This window comes from Homarus americanus, unplaced genomic scaffold (assembly GCF_018991925.1).
Source record: "Homarus americanus isolate GMGI-L3 unplaced genomic scaffold, GMGI_Hamer_2.0 scaffold42643, whole genome shotgun sequence".
NCBI lineage: Eukaryota > Metazoa > Arthropoda > Malacostraca > Decapoda > Nephropidae > Homarus > Homarus americanus.
Window position 1 is genome coordinate 1,325,935 of NW_024747582.1, and position 19,327 is coordinate 1,345,261.

At 40.1% G+C, this 19,327-nt stretch overlaps 1 long non-coding RNA gene across 1 annotated transcript in view; it reads right to left on the reverse strand.

Annotated features, from left to right (window-relative positions):
- The window catches only part of LOC121879689, a 16,978-nt gene extending 11,157 nt beyond the window's left edge, over nt 1-5,821 (reverse strand). The window contains exon 1 of the long non-coding RNA XR_006091394.1: nt 4,841-5,821. This is a non-coding gene — a long non-coding RNA (uncharacterized LOC121879689). The remainder of the gene's footprint in view (nt 1-4,840) is intronic.
- Nucleotides 5,822-19,327: the final 13,506 nt, after the last annotated feature.

Consider the following 19,327-nt stretch of genomic DNA (forward strand, 5'->3'; position numbering starts at 1 on the left):
GAGCTGAAACTAGTCAAAAAAAAAACACGACAAGTTGCAATTTCAAAATATTTATGAGGCTCTGAAATTATCAGCTCCCAATCAGGAAGTGAGGTTAGGACAAAGGCAGGAGGACACGTCCCACACCCTCAGGATCACACTTATAAGTGAGGATATGAAATGGGAAGTTAATCAGCAGGCAAAAAACTTAGGAGATACGCATTTTGGGGTATATTCATAAAACAAGATCGCACGGTAATGCAGAAGGAACAGCACAAAAAACTCCTGGAGGATAGAGTCGATGAGAAGCCGGGACAGGCGTACTTGGGTTATATACAAGGGGACGGTAGTGGGAGTAAGAGTGCCAGCACAAAATCAGGGGACAGCGGGACACCCGCCATCCGCTCTACCTCCCACCCAGGAGGCGGTGGGCGCCATGTAAACAATGTCATCTCTGACCACATCACACAAACCACAAGGGATACAGTAAATGAGGCAGGTGCAGAGAATGGAGGAGGGCCGGAGTCAAGACCAGGAACAGTACAGAGGACAATTTCCGGCTTGAAAGTCATGTACCACACTAATTCTGACGCGTTCCTGTAACACTACAGTAACCCGATATAGTAGGTGTTGTAGAACTGTTGTACAAAAACAGGAGAATCAAGCTGGAGGAATGTGAGTTCAATATAGATGGATATGAATCTGACTCACTCACGAATCTTTCCCAAGAAACTTGTAAGAAGGGTGTGGTTATCTATGCTAGGCAAGACCTTAAGAGTCAGTCAGGTGAGGGTGCAGGGAGAGGATGTTTTCAAATGATCAAAGTGGTGTAAAATTAAACTGAATGGGAGACTTACTCATTGTTGGATGTATCTACAGATCCCCAAACTGTAGCATATTAAACTAGAGGAACTAAAGAGCCTTAATTGACAATGTAACGGTGCAGAACCCTAGCCACCTCCTTGTCATGGAGGACTTCAATTATGGCGACATCGACTGGAGAAATGAATCCATTCCAAACGACCTAAATAATCCAACCACTCTTTTCGTAAAAACCGAGACAATTTTCTATTTCAACATGTTATTAATCAGACTCACTACAGAGGGAAGCAAACACCCAAACCACTGCCCCAGTTGGCACTAGTCACCACGGAACGTTGCCCTTCAGATTTAACCGTTACTTAGTTCATGACAAAACCAGGTCCAGGTTCATATATTACAATGAGATGAGTATACACAGGCCTGACTCACTAAGGAATAAGAATGCAGATGCTACACTAAATATCATAGCCAGTAAAGTTAAATATACACCAAAGACCAAACCCAGCGCCTCTAGGAATACAAGGAGACCGCTACACATGAACCATGAGACGGTCGGCAAAGTTAAGAAGAAAACTCAGGATTTTGAGACATAGGTTAGGACAAATAATGAGCAGGACAGGAGAATGTAAGTATGCCAGATCCAGGAACCAAGCAAATTCAAAGTGTAGAAGGGCTTAAAAAGTTCCTTTGGCAGATTGCTAGGGAGGTCATGTCAAACCCTAAGGCTTCTTACTGCTACGCAGAGTAGAAATTAAAAACACAAGTAGGCATATCGGACCCGAGGCTCGAAGATGGCAGTTATGCAGATTCTGATCAGGATAAGGCGGAGGCATTGAAAAAAAAGAAAAAATCATAGGTATTCACAAGAGAGGGTGCAAACGATCTTCCTGCGTTTCAGGAAAGACGGATTGACACAGAGCTGACCCACGTTGTGTTCTCGGACGAGGTTGTAAGAAATAAACCGTCAAAGGTAAAGATTCATAAGAGTCACGGCCCAGATATGGTACACCCCAGTGTTAAGAAAACTGTATAACAAGCTTGTGGAGCCCCTTATTAAGATCCTGTTCTGTAAATGCCTGGAGGAGCAAAAGGTCCCCGACGACTGGAAGATGGCTTATCTGAATCCTATATTCAAGGGCGATCCTTATTCAGCATATACTGTTATATTTTGGTATGAAATAAGAACAAAATCCATGGTATGACTCCAAGTGCCAAAATACAAGGTTATGGTCAGGCATATTTTTGCCACCAAACAAAATTGTTTTGTAAAGTGAAAACTAATGTGATTATATAGTAAAGACAGTTTATATTTGTAGGAAAATGTATATAAAGATGATTTAGAACTTACAGGCACAGCATAATTTTGTTTGTAAGCACACCCCCCCCCCCCAATTTGCCGGGGTTAAGTTCTCAAAATGGCCTCCAATGACATTTGTGGACAGTGGTGGGTCCTTTTTTTTCTTGTGTACAAATAAATGTATATTACCTTCATGTGTTTACCCTTAGGACAATTATTTCTTTTACCTGTAGTATTGTATTTGTGTTGTCATGGTCATAATAGCATGGCTAGTCTGTTAAAACCTAATAATTCATATTACGCTCCACGCCCACAAAACCTGTAAACCTTCCGAGTCTTCCAGTTGAAACATACGTTCTCTAACCACTTCAGGAGATCTGAATCCTCCGTTTTCCATGTCACATTACTAGAGAAACTCAACTACCATATACCTAAATTCCACACAGGGTGTTCATGCATTTGAATTGGTAAGAGAACACCCTTGCTTTGCGTCAACTTAGAGACGTCTGATTGCAGATGAAGCATTCAAGATCAGTTGTGACTGATATTGAAAACTTAATTGTATTTACTGTTAGCGTAATTGTTAATATAAGTCAGGGTAGAGTCGGCAGTGAGAGGGAGGTATCATTGGCGTCGGCCCTGGAGATGCCAGTGGTAGTTGACCGAGGCTGAAGTCACCTCTTTTTCACCTAAGAACATCAGAGAATCTGATGTTCATGGTGAAATTGTTGTAAGGATGTTAATTATGAAAGTAATTAATCAACCTGAAGGGAACTGTCAGTCCAGCTATCTTTGAGAATTTAATGGATGTAATCGGATACTACTTGTCTTAGGCTCCCCCCACCAGGGAATGCCATCCCAAACCTCGAAATCAATTTAATTCTCGTCTTCGGCAGCTCAGTCAGAGCATAGATTGACAAGGGAATCTTAGGAAATGGAAATGAGTTCGTGGTCTCAGTTTCAAACGTCAAAGTATACAGTAACGTAGTACATTGAAATAACTGGGGTGAGTGGAATTCCAAACAGAGTGGAGGAGTGAGGACCAAGGACGCTCCCGGGCGTCAGTACAACATCTGAAACTCCTCCACCCACAGGTAATGTCCGCTCCTCTGTATTATACCTCGCCACATTTAAGTTATTATGACTTAGTTAATAGTTTGAATATGCAAGTGACACAGTAATGATGTTCATGTCAACAACGTCTGAAACTCCTCTACCCCCACAGGTTCCTCTTGGCCAAGAGCCTTGTAGATTGGGACGACCTCCACACTAGTTTGGGAGATGGATGAAGGCCAGTAAACTCGGGTAAATTCGTGAACACGAGCATCAGGAACTCGCCACCACCCCTGGGGTCCAGTCAACTGGCCAGCCATTTACCTGACGCGTTCACTGCCCAGCTTGTTGATATCACAGGCCGAGCAAACACTGCCAGCCCCCTTTATTGTTATGGATGAGTCCACTCCTCAATAGGGCTATTTGGTGGCTGTGTTATTCCTCCGAGTACACATGTAGGTGTCCACCTGAATTGTCTGAGTGTGGAGCCAGCAAGAGTAGGTTGACCATCACTTTGCTTGTGGGCAAATGTACCACAGTGGTGAAGAGAAGCTACTAATTCTGGTGATGTTTAAGTATTAATGTTGGTGCTGTAACTGGCATCATTGCCACTTGTAATAATGGTGCTCAAAGGTGCTATGTATTATGTGTGTTCTTGTACATGTACTGTACACCCAGTCATGGTGTAAGTGGAAAATGAACCTAAGTTTAATAGTACAAAATAAGTAAAGCCAGGGAGTTGATCCCTGTAGTTGAGTATTACTGGAATTATTCTTAAAATATAACTTCATTTTAATAAACCATTTTATAATTTTAATAAACTATTTTATTTGTATGTTAGGAGCATCATTTACCTGCAGTATTTTACCGTCATTCCTTCCTATTGCTTGATACCAGAATTAAAATGTACCCATGTGTCATAACCCTCGAGCCACGCTACCACAGGTCAGAGGTTATGGAGTAACTATGAAATAACTATAAAAAAAAACTACTGGAGAAAAGAAATGAAGTAAGAAGTTAAGATAAAACCAGGTTGAAAAGTTTAAAGGTTAACTACCATGGTATAAATTAAAAAAGAAAAATTAAGGAAAACTCGTGCCCTTATAGTGTGTGTCTACAGTCTACACACACGTTTACAATACAGGTAAAGGAAATTACTGTCTCTAGAACGAATGGCTCCCTGTCCCAGCCGCAAAAATGACGGCAACTTTAAAACTACACACAGACTTTCTTGGATACATCCAGGGTGTCATCCGCAAATAAAAAAAACAAAAAACAAACTTGAAGGACATACTGTAGTCAAATATCTTTAATTAACTCAAAGGTCACTAGTTAACACTAATTTTTAAATTGTGAACCCAGGTAAGTTTTACCCTTGTATGAAATTTAAACAAAATTCATAGTATGGCCCCAAGTGCCGATACACAAGGTATTAGGTCAGGCTTTCCTCCTACTCCATACATCTTCACTGTTTCAGTGCCTCTTGATTCACCCTATCACAGACCTTCCCCACAACCATAAATGCTGTCCATGACAGCCCTGTTTTTGTAGTGTAAAAATATTTAATGAACTAATCTCATGTTATGGTTATGATGACAAGTGTCTCAGTGAACAATGAGAACTGTTTCCTGGTAATGTTACACGACCACATCAAAGGTTTTATAGTTAGTATAATGAACTTCAACTCACCACCTATGTGATTTGTGTCCAGTTAGAGAAAGTTATAACAGCCATCTTCTTCCATCTTAGGTCAACGTCAGCAACTGTCAACACACCTGGGTTAACAACATCCTACTCCGGCAATCTTCAATGGCAAAGAAGTTGACAGCCAGAGCACTGAACCACACCTGCAAAGTAAATGATTTCAGGTGATCATTACTGTACACATCACAGCAATACCTGGGAAAATGTAATGCATCTGGGTCTTACACTTAAGTCAACATAATACCCATTAAAAAAACAATTAATGTATACTGTTCATGGCAAATTTGCATATGAACTGAAAAATTACAATATAATAATTTTATCTTTACATATGAATGCTAGATATGCAAGAAGCACATTTGGCAATGTTGGTGTGATGTGGCACCTATGTTGACTGCCTCCAAGGTTAGGCGAGTACCCAGTGGTACTACCCACACCAGGTGCCCTTTGTGGACCCATATTACGGAGTTTTGTTTCATTTACAATATCTTATGAAAAGCATTGGTTAACAAGTGAGCTATATGCTTGTATAAATATGTTCTTCCTCGAGGAAGAGGAGTGAGAGAGAAGCCAGATTGTTTTTCAATGGCGTCCTTATCATGTTCACAAAAAAATTTAAATTACACCATGCTGCTTCAAGATAGATGCTTTTATTGATACCAGATATCAAATTAAGTTCTTTCTGCCTAATATGCGGAGGGGTCCGAGAGGTGGGGGGGTTAGTCCCCAACTAGGACGTTATAGTCTTTCCACGCTAACCTGGCCCGTAGGCCACGCCCCTCTTCTATACTAATAGCTGGGTGGTTAATAAAAAACTAAAACTAAATGGGTTCACAATAAGTAGAGACCCGTTATTATCTAAAATAATGTTAAATATAAGGAATATCAAAATCCAAATGATTTCAAGGCATTATCACCTCAGAGAAGATGTCAGAAAATTTTTAATATTTATTATAAAAGGTCGATATACATACGCACTTATACATGCACGGTCGGGGGGGGGGGGGTAAAAACGAAAAACGCTCAGGGGAACCAATCAGCTATAGACAAGTAGCATGGCTTATAGGCCAGTTTAGCGTGGAAATACTATAGGTAAGATTAGGTAGGTTTCTTTGGTTAGGTTAGGTTAGGTCAGGTCAGGTCAGGTCAGGTCAGGTTAGGTTTGGTTAGGTCAGGTCCTATCAGGTTCTGTGCATCACTTCATTATTATTAATTATTATCATGCAAAGAACATCTGTGAAAAAAGAATGATATTGAACAACTCCTTTTGGTGTTAGGTGTCTGCTCCACCATTACCCAATAAATTATAGACTGTAACAACATCTAAAACAATCTATAAATGCAGCCAACCCTCGACCTCAGGCAGCTGCTCTTGACTTATCATAAAAGAGAAGTTAATCCAGACCTGACCACTCTCATCAAGTATTACTGGTGGGGTTAACATTGACAAGACAGGAAGGATCATAAGTCATAAAGTCAATCATTACTGAACAAATTTCCCCAAAACATTTATTTCCACGGCTGTGTTTATCATGGAATACTTTTTATCACACCTAAATCATTTATCTGTGTTTGTATTTTAATTATACCATATAACTAAGTACTGTATACCGTACTGTACTTCCATCCCATGTAAAGTCCATAGGATTTTTGGGGTATTGGAAAATCCCTACAAACCTACTAAAAGAAGGTGATGGATCTCCTCTGGGATTTAATCAAAGTTATCTAACCCACAGACCTTTACAAGTGGCAGTAATAGTCTGTAAGAAAATAAATAAATATGACTTATTCATCACAACACACCAGCAGCTCCAGCAATACTTACTTGTATACCTCCACTCAGATAGTGTCTTGTCATATATTATATTATAAACTGTACATAAAACTATAAACTTCTAAAAACTATCATATAATTTAACTTAGCTGTCATTTAAACACCCAAAACCGTCCATTATACAGCAGACACACCAGGGTCTCCACCTCCTCCATGACGCCTCTCCACATTTGAGGAAGGAGGGTCTCGTCGGCCAATCACAGACCGTCTTGTACCACCAGCTGAAAACTGACCAACCACATATCAGCTTACATGGATTAATACCGCCAAGGACCAATCAGTGACTTACCTGACATTTTCTACTGGAAACTGACCAATTACACGCAGGCTTTCAAACCCCTTCGCCGTGACAACAGTAGATGGGTATTTAAAGATTTATTAATAAATATTCAATTTCTTATGTAAATAGAGTCTAAGAGGAAAGGAATACTTTATATAGAGTGTATCAATAGAAAATTTTATACACACTGCCTTACAGATCATATGTTTGTATTATAACATTATTATTACTTGTATGACCTCACATAGATTCCCTTTACACATTAGAAATGGTTAGTTTTAGATGAGTCCTTGAGTGAGTGTTTGTAATGATATTTATAAGGCAGTAACTTGATCTGAGTATTATAAGACCACACAAGACCACACAAGAGGGAGGATGTAGGTCTTATCAGGGAGAACAAGACCACACAGGAGGAAGGGTGTAGGTCTTGTATCAGGGAGAACAAGACCACACAGAAGGGAGGGTGTAGGTCTTGCATCAGGGAGAACAAGACCACACAGGAGGGAGGGTGTAGGTCTTGCATCAGGGAGAACAAGACCACACAGGAGGGAGGGTGTAGGTCTTGCATCAGGAGAACAAGACCACACACAGGAGGGAGGTGTGGGTCTTGCATCAGGGAGAACAAGACCACACAGGAGGGAGGTGTAGGTCTTGCATCAGGAACAAACACACAGGAGGAGGGTGAGGTCTTGTGTCAGGAGAACAAGACCACACAGGAGGGAGGGTGGTAGGTCTTGTATCAGGAGAACAAAGACCACACAGGAGGGAGGTGTAGGTCTTGCATCAGGGAGAACAAGACCACACAGAGGGAGGGTGTAGGTCTTGTATCAGGAGAACAAGACCACAGGAGGGAGGGTGTAGGTCTTGTATCAGGAAGAACAAGACCACACAGGAGGGAGGGTGTGGGTCTTATCAGGAGAACAAGACCACACTTGTATCCAGGAGGGAGGTGTAGGTCTTGTATCAAGGTCTTGCATCAGGAGAACAAGACCACACAGGAGAGGGAGGGTAGGTCTTATCAGGAGAACAAGACCACACAGGAGGGAGGGTGTGGTCTTATCCAGGAACAAGACCACACAGAGGGAGGGTGTGGTCTTGTATCAGGAACAAGACCACACAGGGGAGGGGTGGGTCCATCAGAGAACAAGACCACACAGGAGGGAGGGTGTAGGTCTTGCATCAGGGAGAACAAGACCACACAGGGGAGGGTGTAGGTCTTGCATCAGGAGAACACACACAGGAGGGAGGGTGTAGGTCTTGCATCACACACAGCCACACTTGGGTCTTGCATCAGGAAGAACAAGACCACACAGGAGGGAGGGTGTAGGTCTTGTATCAGGAAGAACAAGACCACACAGGAGGGAGGAGGTAGGTCTTGCAGGTCATCAGGAGGACCACACAGGAGGGAGGTGTGGGTCTTGCATCAGAAGAACAAGACCACACAGGAGGGAGGGTGTAGGTCTTGCATCCAGGAGAACAAGACCACACAGGAGGGAGGGTGTAGGTCTTGCATCAGGAAGAACAAGACCACACAGGAGGGAGGTGTAGGTCTTGCATCACTGTGTTGTACTAAAGCAATATTCGATCAAGGTTTATTAAATGGAAGTTACACAATACTCCCACGTGTTCTTCATCTGTTAGTTGAACTTACATGTCAATCACGGCCTTGTGAGAGTGATGCAACACCCTAGAGATGACCTCCTCTTGTATTCTGTGGTGGTAGTGAGGTGTGGGGGAGGTGGTAGACTGGTGGTAGTGTGTGGAAGGTGGTGTGGGGGAGGCAGTGGTAGTGTGTGGGGGAGGTGGTAATGATGGTGTGGGGGAGGTGGTAATGATGGTGTGGGGGAGGTGGTAATGATGGTGTGAGGGAGGTAGTGGTGATGTGGGGGAGGTGGTGGTGTGTGTGGGGGGGAGAAGTGGTGATGTGATGGAGATGGTGGTGATGCAGGGGAGGTGGTGAAGTTAGTTGTAGGGATGGTGGTCATCATTAGTGGACGTTTCATGTTCCTTGTAGTCAATTTATGCACATATGAAGCAGAGTAGGGAATCCTTAGCAGCTGGTTTGGGGTTAAAACTAAACAAGTACAAATACAATAAAAAAAATCATCAGGTGTTCATATCCAAACCTCGGACATGGCACAATGCACCACACAGTCTATGAGAAAACTTACCAAATTCCTTAATACCTGATGATATGACCAGGCCAGTTTGTGCTACACACACACACATCTTCACTACACAAAGTCTCAGGTGGCTGCTCTCATCCCACTTGGATAATTTATTTCTGAATGACTGTTTGTTTTAGGTGCTTTTTTACAATTCAATTTCAGGCTTGGATTAATTACACTATTTAAGGTCAATTACAATTACTCAACTGAAGTTTAAATAACAAATACAATTATAATTTCATTAACATAAAATGTTAAAATTAATTATACAAAAATTACAATTACACCACATGTTTTTTTACCCATGTTTGGACTACAGGTATATAGTTAAGTTTCGAAGTACCAAGCAAGTACATTTTATATCAGATTCTGCAAAGTACATTTTATATCAGATTCTGCACTTTATTGTGGTTAGAATTTTGCTAGCATTTTCTGTCACTATAATTCATTAGTATTCAATTCACAACTAATGAAGCTGATCATATATATCTTTGTTGGACTTGATCAGCAGAAGTTCCCGGAAGGTTGCAACTCCTCGCCGAGCTCTGTCCGTTTGGGATGAACAAATTACCTGCTACACTAAACACTTTCTGACGGTGCTGAAGTGGCTGTGCAGCCCAACATTTGTCTGGCCAGGTGCTTCAGGGGGAGCATGTTTGGAGGAGAATCCCTCCAATAGAACAAGAGGTCCACATCAAATGGTTCACAGCCCTCCCCTATATACTCCACCAACACTTGTTCAAACTTATGTGTGTGACTTCTGTTCACCTTTAGTTGCAGGAGGCATAAAGACGAGGCTTCTTTTGTAATCTTTGCGTTGGTTCAGATGATTGACGCTGCTCCTCTTGGGCCTTTGTCCCCATTGTCTCCTCCAGTATTTTGGACTGGGAGTCAGATTCCACAAGAACTTTGGTGTGTCGAAGGACTTTTTTTTTCTTCTTGAAATGGTAAATCAAGGATCAAAGAAGGATGCTGCTACAATGTCAGGAATTTCCAGAATTGGACCAAGTCTCCGTTTCACTGCTTCATATAAGACTCCTTCATCTTTCATAAGGTCCCAGTTTCATGGCATATTTGTAATTGGATTAAATTTGAACAGCAAATTGCAATTATAAATACAATTACTTTTTATTCTCAAAGTTCAATTACAAATACAATTCCTCAGAATTGTGTAATTAATTACAACCATCTTCAATTACATGGGAAAAAATCATACGTTTGAGAATTGTCTAAATAACAGGTCATATGATGGTCAGGTAGATAAACAATGACAATAATAAAACAACATAAACATGATCAAGTTTATCGACGTACTATTTCAGACAAACACTTAAAACTGGGGTTCTATATTAACTTTCCTATAAGTGGATTATACACTGCACGGATAGTAGTGAAAACTTATACAAATATTAAATAGGGAATGTTGTAGCTTCAGGAGTCACAATATGCTTGCAATACATCACACTTCAAGAAGCTCAGAATATCCATTAACATCCATATACAGTATAATAACTTAAAACCTATAGAGTAAACATTATATTGAATAAAAAATAAATAAAAAAATATGCTGCGTTAACAAATTCCGAGGCTAAAGCGGAGATGGAGTGACATTTATTTACCTTACAGTCTTACACGATGGAGGAGGAGGAGGAGGAGGAGGAGGAGGAGGGGGAGGGTTCATTCATACACCCAAAATGTATTGAATCATGTGTGCAGAAAATTCTAATACAGTACTTTCAAGAACCTGGCCATACAGAAAGCACTATAAAAGTACAAACAAGCAATTCTTTGTTCTAATTGGATGAATCGGGTTTATTTATTTATTTGTTTACCCTAATACAGTGAAACCTCCACCTAACGGACAATATGGAGAGGTAAGTCCACTAACACCAAGGTCCGTCAGATGGAAGGTTTCTCTATTGTTCTCCCAAGTGGATATGGATGGTGTAAATGCTTATGTAAACACTGCCGCCACCCCTGCCTCTTAGGTCTCCCCTTCATACACAGGAGCCAGACTTCTGCTCCTTGAAATTCATTCACCAGATTGTAACTCAGAATGATAATTGACTTGCTAAATTATATGTTGTTTTAAGTTTGTATATTAATATTTCATGTAGTATTGTATCAGTTAGTCTCATCTCTCCTCCTTCATTACAGTTACAAGATGGAGTACTGTACAATATTTCATCTCTATGGTGTAAATGAGTACATCAACCACCTCCTTACCAGTACTGTACAGTTTTTTTAAGTACCGATTAATGTGGGACGAGAACATTGCTTCATGAAGGTGTTGTGCCGGCTGTAACACAAAGGCCAACCGATGTCATCTACCGGGAGCTATTACGTCAGTTACTAAGAGAGGCGTCAGTATCCCATCAATATAATTTACAAAACTTATGCCAATAATTTCAAGACTATGGAAAATCAAAACCCCAAGTGTTTTTATTTTTGACTCATTGATGGTGACCAACTTATAAGACTAATAATTCCTCTCCAAACTCCATATACAGTATAGATGTGTTTGGTTATATTACAACAATTTCCCATACCGGTATGTCGAAACTCAAGATAAATACACTTCGTTATCTTTCATCCTATGTCACATATGACTCTCCATAAACTGTTAAATAAGGAGAACAAATAATAGTTTGCTAAATAAGCCAGAGGGCATTGTGAAGTAGTGGTAATAAAGTTTACCTGTTAAGTCCAAATGACAATAGTACTGTATTGGAATAACATAGTTTTACTTTCTCAAAAAGCTATTTCCATTTTGTACAATACTGTAATCAAACTCCAAATATTATCCATTGTAAAATTAAATTCCTAATATACCATTATAGCGCTATATGTGTATTTACAGACAAGCTTTACTTACACCTCGATAATAATTACAGACTTCAACAGTTAATAACCCGCTACCTGGTCACACGGCTGCCTGACTAAATCTCTATTGTTGTGAATATTTTAATTTGGTTTATCTTCTGGTATGAGCATCTGAAAGCCCTAAATATTTGAACTGAAGTAGGAGACCTGCTAAGTATTTCCAACTGATGCTGTTCACTTAACTTTCTGAATTTGTGAACAATGGACGAGTTGACGGTCGGAATTTTTTCGTAAGATGGCAGGTCAATGGGTCAAGAAAACGTTTAAATTCACTATGGTAATGATATTTTTAAATAAATTGGGCCAAAAAGTGTAAAATATAAGGGTTAAAGTTGCTAAAAATGTCACGTGACTGCGATAAGCGCTGTGACTGGTTGTGACGTCACACAGATTAGCACGAGCCGCAGAGCAGGAGCCTCGAGGCAGCTAGCTGTGGTGTATGTGTTGTTACCAGCAGAAATACAGGACTTGTGGCCATATACAATGTTCAATGAAAGGACAAGAGTCGTTGGTGCTCCGGACCAATGTGCAAGAGTACCGACATATCCTCACCAGGCAAAATATTCATCACAGTACCGAAAGATAATAAGATAGGAAAAAGATGGTGACTTGCTGCTCAACGGCACTTCCCCAAGTCAGAATACTGCATCTACTGTTGTGAAGATCATTTTGATGTGAGTATTAAGTTGATATATACTGTACAGGTAAACCATATTTTTAGGTTAAAATACATTACTGCTCGAGCATTGTTACCACAAGCAGTAATGAGTAGAATGACCCATAAACAAATACTATGTTAGGCTGAAAGTTATGTCATGTTTGTTGGGTGTGTCTGCCTGTGTATGTCATGTTTGTTGGGTGTGTCTGCCTGTATATGTCATGTTTGTTGGGTGTGTCTGCCATGTTTGTTGGGTGTGTCTGCCTGTGTATGTCATGTTTGTTGGGTGTGTCTGCCTGTGTATGTCATGTTTGTTGGGTGTGTCTGCCTGTATATAGAGTATTATTGATGGAGAGACCCAGAGGAGGTTGGTGTGTTGGGTGGTAGTAAGAGGAGCTTGTTTATGTATAAACGCCTGACGCAGCAAAGTCGGCCAGCCAGGGCTGGGCAGGGCACTGCCAATCTGCCACTGTGGCTATCCCCATCATAGAGTCAACACCTAACCTGTTTCTCTTGGGACTTTCAACACATAATTTTAACCCGCACTAAAGTTTACACAGGTAGTCTGTGTCCATTGCATCAGTTATCATTTTGACATAAGTGTTAACATTAGACTAATTACATAGCTATGATTGTTATGTGAATATATATTGGATTAAACATTTATGTATGATTTATTTGAAATAGTAAGAATGAATTGTATTCAACAGGTTTGACCAAATTATAATGTTTGAGTTCAACACGAAGAGTCTGATTAACCTTTAAATGCTCAGAAGGAGTTTACAAGTATCATCGTGTGTACAGTATTTACTTGCTGGCTGCCAAAGTGATGCAAAAAACCGTTAACTCCAACATGTTAGTCTTCATCACTGTTCTCTATTTCATGTCTGGGAAATGTAAGTTTTCGTCACTGATGTCTATGTTGTGGAAGGACTAGGGACAACCTGGCCAGGGGATGGGCTTGAGATGATCAGATGACAGATGTAATTTAACGCGCTTCATAGCTGGATGGCAGAGTTCTTGATAATACTCTACAATCATAAGGACATCTACTTTTGGTAAATTTCTTTCATCTGCCTTGATGAACCCTGGATGTAGTTCCAACCTTCTCAGCTGATTGGCTCTGTAAATAAATATTATTAGATAATTGTGCTTTACTGTGCAATGCAGTAATACTATTTTGAATATATAAATATTACTAAGCACATAAACTAATTCAATATATATTAGCTGCCCATACAACAAATTTCATAGTATAAACATTCCAAACAATATTGGTATTATTTTGGTTTTGGTCATCTGGGAAACCTTAAGATTCTAACTACAGTACTGTATGATCATTAAGCTTGACCAATGATTTACTGGTGTGGGAGCTGATCTCATGAAAGGTATCCAGGCTTGTCACCCAGCCTCTGCGTCTTTCCTCTCTGAAGTTCTTAACAAAAGTTGCTATACACTACAAAATCCAGCTTCAACCAGAAGAAATACTGGTTGCTAAGAATTTTCTAGCTAGGAAGAAGGAGACATGCTCAGTGTATACAGGTTGCTTGATTCTGATGTTCCAACTCTGAACATTCCTGTCAGCAGCTGTGAGAGATCCTTCAGTGCCTCGAGACGTGTACACACATGGTTAATGAGCACTATGGGACGGAACAGACTCAATCACCTGGCAGTTCTGTCTATTGAAAAAAATACACTGGATGACATTGAACATAATGAAGTTATCAACAGATATGCCAGACTCAAATCAAGAAGATGTAGTCTGATGCTCCCCCCTCCAAAAAACTAAAGGTGTGCCTGGTGTGGTAAACAGAGATTAAGTTATTGAAGGGAGAGAACATGTCAAGTTTACTTTTGCAACATTTAATGTATTAACTAATGTTAACATCCATCAGCATGCTCACATGTCTCATTACACTGGTAACATACACACACAGGCACTCCAACAGAACAATAACAATCCACAAGCTCTGATCACCATATACTACACAAGTTACACAAACTTAACACACGTTGGCCTACTACCTCCATTATACACATCCCAGGAATTGTCTAAAAAAATCAATATTATAAATTTTTTTGTTGTATTTTAGACCGTTGGGTTTCTTCTTTTAACTGCCTTCAGGTGGCAAGAAATGCTGTCACAGACAGTCTAAATTCAAACAATTTCCAGGGGGAGCATGTTGCCAGATCCCCAAAAAACTCGTGGTTCTACAGAACTTTGGGCTAAGCTCCCCTCAATGTCCTTAACCCTTAAACCCCGGGTAAGGGTGATGGTGGCAGTACGCCCCCCCCCCCACACATGAGGTAAATCGAGAAAAATCAACTTTTCCAAAAAATAATTTTTAACCATTAAAAATGATAAGAAACTTCCCTGGCCACACAGATGGAGGGAGATAAGGAGACAGTGTTGGTTTGACAGCTGACGCTTGTGGTCCCTCCGCACCAAGCAACTAAATTATTGGGTCTTATAAGAAGGTAGTTCAGATATCTAGATGGTCCGTCCCTCGTAATGATCTTCAAGAGTGAAGTGCTTCCACGCCTGGAGTACTGTTACCCTAAAGAGATTAGAGCGCCTGCAATTGCCTAGCTTATACTACAGACAGGCAAGGGTGGACCTAATTAACGGGTATAAATATCTCAAAGGGCATTACTCAGTCGAGTGTCCTTACCTGGAGCTGCCGGACCCTCGCCCCACAAGCGATCACAGCTCTAGGTTGAAGAAGCCGCAAGTCCAGAAAATTGTGAGGGGTAACTTTTTCGGAGTGAGAGTTGTGAACTCTTGGAACAATCTGCCAGAGAGTGTTGTGACGGCACCGAGTGTGAGCTGTTTCAAGACCAGACTTGACCAACACTGGAGCCGGTACATGACCACAGTGTGCAACAGAGACGTGACCAACCGCCCAAGCGACTAATGAGCCGATCTGGTGGAGAGGATAAAAGTAAAAAAGTAAAGAAAGGTCACATAATTATCAACATTTCTGATTGCAACTATAAATTCACAAGATTCATTTAGTGGCAACAAGTGAAAGATAAAATTCCTACATAATTTTGTTTTTAAATATCTCTAATACAGTGATCCCTCGGTTAACGAACGCCTTGGTTAATGAATTACCTTCCTTAAGATTCTTCACTTCCGTTACCGAATTCCTTACAAATTTTTCCTAATATGTTTTCGCCTGCTCACCAGCTGTAGTATTAGTCCGCCAATACAGTTATCGGTTTTAGGGCTTAAATTCGTTACCATTTGAGTAAATATCAAGAAGGTTGTACTATTCAATAATATTCCAAGTTATATATTAAATTTTTTAGTCATTTTAACACTTATTTAACATAATTGCAGTACAGGGAACTAGTTTTTGGTGCGCCCATCAGCCACTTCACTCACCCACCAAGGCCTCAGTTTGTGTCTGTTCAGTGGAGGAAACATCTTGCTTGTGGGTCTCTTGAACACAGAGTACAATTATTGGTCATTCTGAAATTTATTTAACATTTTGACAATATATAGTGCAGTGCAGTGTTGATTTAAAGAAAATAATCTTGAATTACACCAAGTGAACTAAAATTTTATGGGTGAAATGGCACCATGGGGTGACTTCTCTTCCACCCCAATGCCTTCTCTTCTCCCTTCTCCTCCACCCCCATTCTAATTCCCATCATCATCATCAACCAGGAGCCTTCTACATACACACCTCAAAGTAAGTGTACTTTACTGCATTTATTTTTAGTTTGTATGTAATTTTTGATGAGCTGGAACCAATTACCCAAAATCCCATTGAAACAATGGTCTTGGTTAACGAACGACCTTCTGGAACGAATTGTGTTCGTTAACCGAGGGACCACTGTATGTAATTTGCGCGAGAAATGCCATTAAAGAAAAGTGCCTTAGAAATGTAAAAATTACGGATCACAATTATAAGATCCTAGTGACAAGAAGTGAAATAACAAGGAGTTGAGTGAAACTTTACCTGTCAGTGGGCAGTATACATCAGCCAGCAATATTCATCCACAGTGGTCACCAGCAGCCGTCAGCCTGTAGTGGTCATCAGCAGCTGTCAGCCTGTAGTGGTCGCCAACAGCCGTCAGCCTGTAGTGGTCATCAGCAGCTGTCAGCCTGGTCACCAGCAGCTGTCAGCCTGTAGTACTCATCCAGCCAGGAGTCAGTAGTACCAATCAGCAGTACCCATCACCGTCAGCCGTCGCCAGCAGTACCCATCACCGTCACCAGCGGTAGACAGAGACTGAACTAAGGTAGCGTCACAGCTTGTCAGCCGATATAAACACTATTACTGAACCTCGGAGAAAATAACATTAAGTAATAATAATTAACCACTAATTTAATGAATCTTGATTATTTACTCAATTCAGTGTTCAAAGCCTGATTTGGGATTTCATTGATGATGTGTACCAAACTTTGGAGCCTCTGGTGCATTGTGGTAATGACATCATCAGTGGACGTGGTTTATAAACGAGGTGTTTAGACAATCAATGAGTAGTTTATAAAGTGAAATTGTATTGACTTAAACCTCAAATTGATCATTAAACTGGAATATAAATGTTGACAGTTTATTTGTACAAGTATAACAATTATAGAGAAGAACTATGACTTCATTTTTATTTCTGAATTAAGGACACGAGCCATTTGTTTACACTTGCCACTTCAATTTGATTAATACCCTTGTGTATGTTACCGTGACCAGTCTTCAATCCCACCTGAAGATTAAACACCTACCGTACATTATCTGGGGTGCCTAATCTTCATATGACCCCACAAATGTATGGACCCATTTCTGTATTGATACACGGGGCTTGGGAAACAAAGATCCACCCCTATGGAAGCTGTGAATTTGTATTTTTTGACATTAGTTGGGCATTTTACATACAACTTACTTCACATTTTAGAAGATCGTTTTGCCGTGGTATATCACTATCTGACCGAGTAATAAAGAACTACACAATGTCTCTTTAGCACTATATAATAACTGGCTTTTCTTTATTCTGAAGGAATTGAATAACTGTACTAGTACTGGTCCAATGATTATATACCACTGTTGATTCCCAGATAATGTAGATGATTTATCCTACCTGAACCTAAATAAACCTAACCTAAATAAACCAAACCTAACCTGTCTGTGAATAAATATTGATGCAAACAGTACAGTATACAAGTTTATGATTTGAGCATATGTGTGATTTATTTCCATCTGTGAACCACAGGACTAAAGGTCAGGCCATTTCATAGCTGTCAGGAAATATTGTTTTCATGGCTCAAAGGAAAATTATAGGACAGAAAACCCTCGATGACTGGGCACATATGGGTCTCTTGCCTTGCAGAGTTATCCCAAATTCAGACTTATCGAGGCACCTCTCCCCTACAAAACACAACACTAAAAATTTATCGACCCAGATATGTGTACAAGTAATTACTAAATGTAAAAAAGTAACTTACCAGCACTGTAGGTGAAGAGTGAAGCATGGTAGGTGACAGAGGTGCATGATAGGTGATGTAGGTGGCCAGATATGCAGAGATTTTCCCAGATAATTTTATACATCTTGACATTTTCCGAGTTATACTATAATACAATTCGAGACCACAACCATGCCCAGTTATCGAGGGTTTACTGTACTGTGTTCCAGAGATAAATTGTGCTTAGTCTTCTATGCACACATGTCATATTGGGGTGGTCAGTTCTTTATCAACATATCAAGTTGTTATTTCAATGTGCATAAATTAGTTACTCCACACACAACAACTTCTCAATTTTCGTTGTTTTAAATAGTGTATAAATAAGCTCCAAGGGTAATACAAACAAAGAGAGAATCATTTTTCCATATTATATCTCCAGTTTATAATATTGATAAGGAAATGAAAAGTAAAAAAATTGAAGCAGATGCCTGCTAGGAAATGTATGGGTTTGGAGGTTTTTTGCGAGGTTCAAACACTTAACTCAAGTGTACAATTATCAATGACAACACAAAACTGACAGGGGAAACAAAAAGGACAAATCTTTGGTTTGAAGGAGTTAGCCTGCAGACACAAGTGGTGGCAAAAGCACTGAGTTACATCACTGCAGCAATTTGACTCTATTATATACAATTGTATGTCAAGAGTAGTGTTAGGCTTCAAGTCACTGCATTGATCACCTCCTCTACATACATATATATGGTATCTCAAAGTGATGGAGATTTTTACCAGTGCAGTAATGACCAGCATACACATGTGGGGAGCACTGTTACTAAACCTGACACCAACAGTCATCACCAGTGTTAACGTTGTGGTAAACGGTTACTGTAAAAATTACACCGTGTATACACATTACGTTTGCATATGACAGTGAGAGTATTGGACCTCGGCAATTCAAACAAGTGGATGTTTACATTTTCCCCTAAACTTAAATTCAAAACTTTATCTGACACCAAGAAATTAATCTACTCCTTATAATTTACTGGCAGTTTTCAGCATCTCAGGGGAAAATATAGATATCCAAAAGGACAATAACATGTGAAAACTCTGGAGGCTATTAATAAATATTTGTACTTTCAAACAGCTTACACTCCATGTGCAAGGGCTACTAATTGTGATGGATAGAGTTAGCAATGACCAAACCTCTCCTTCCCAAGAGGGACTTGGCTTATGTCAGTTGAGATT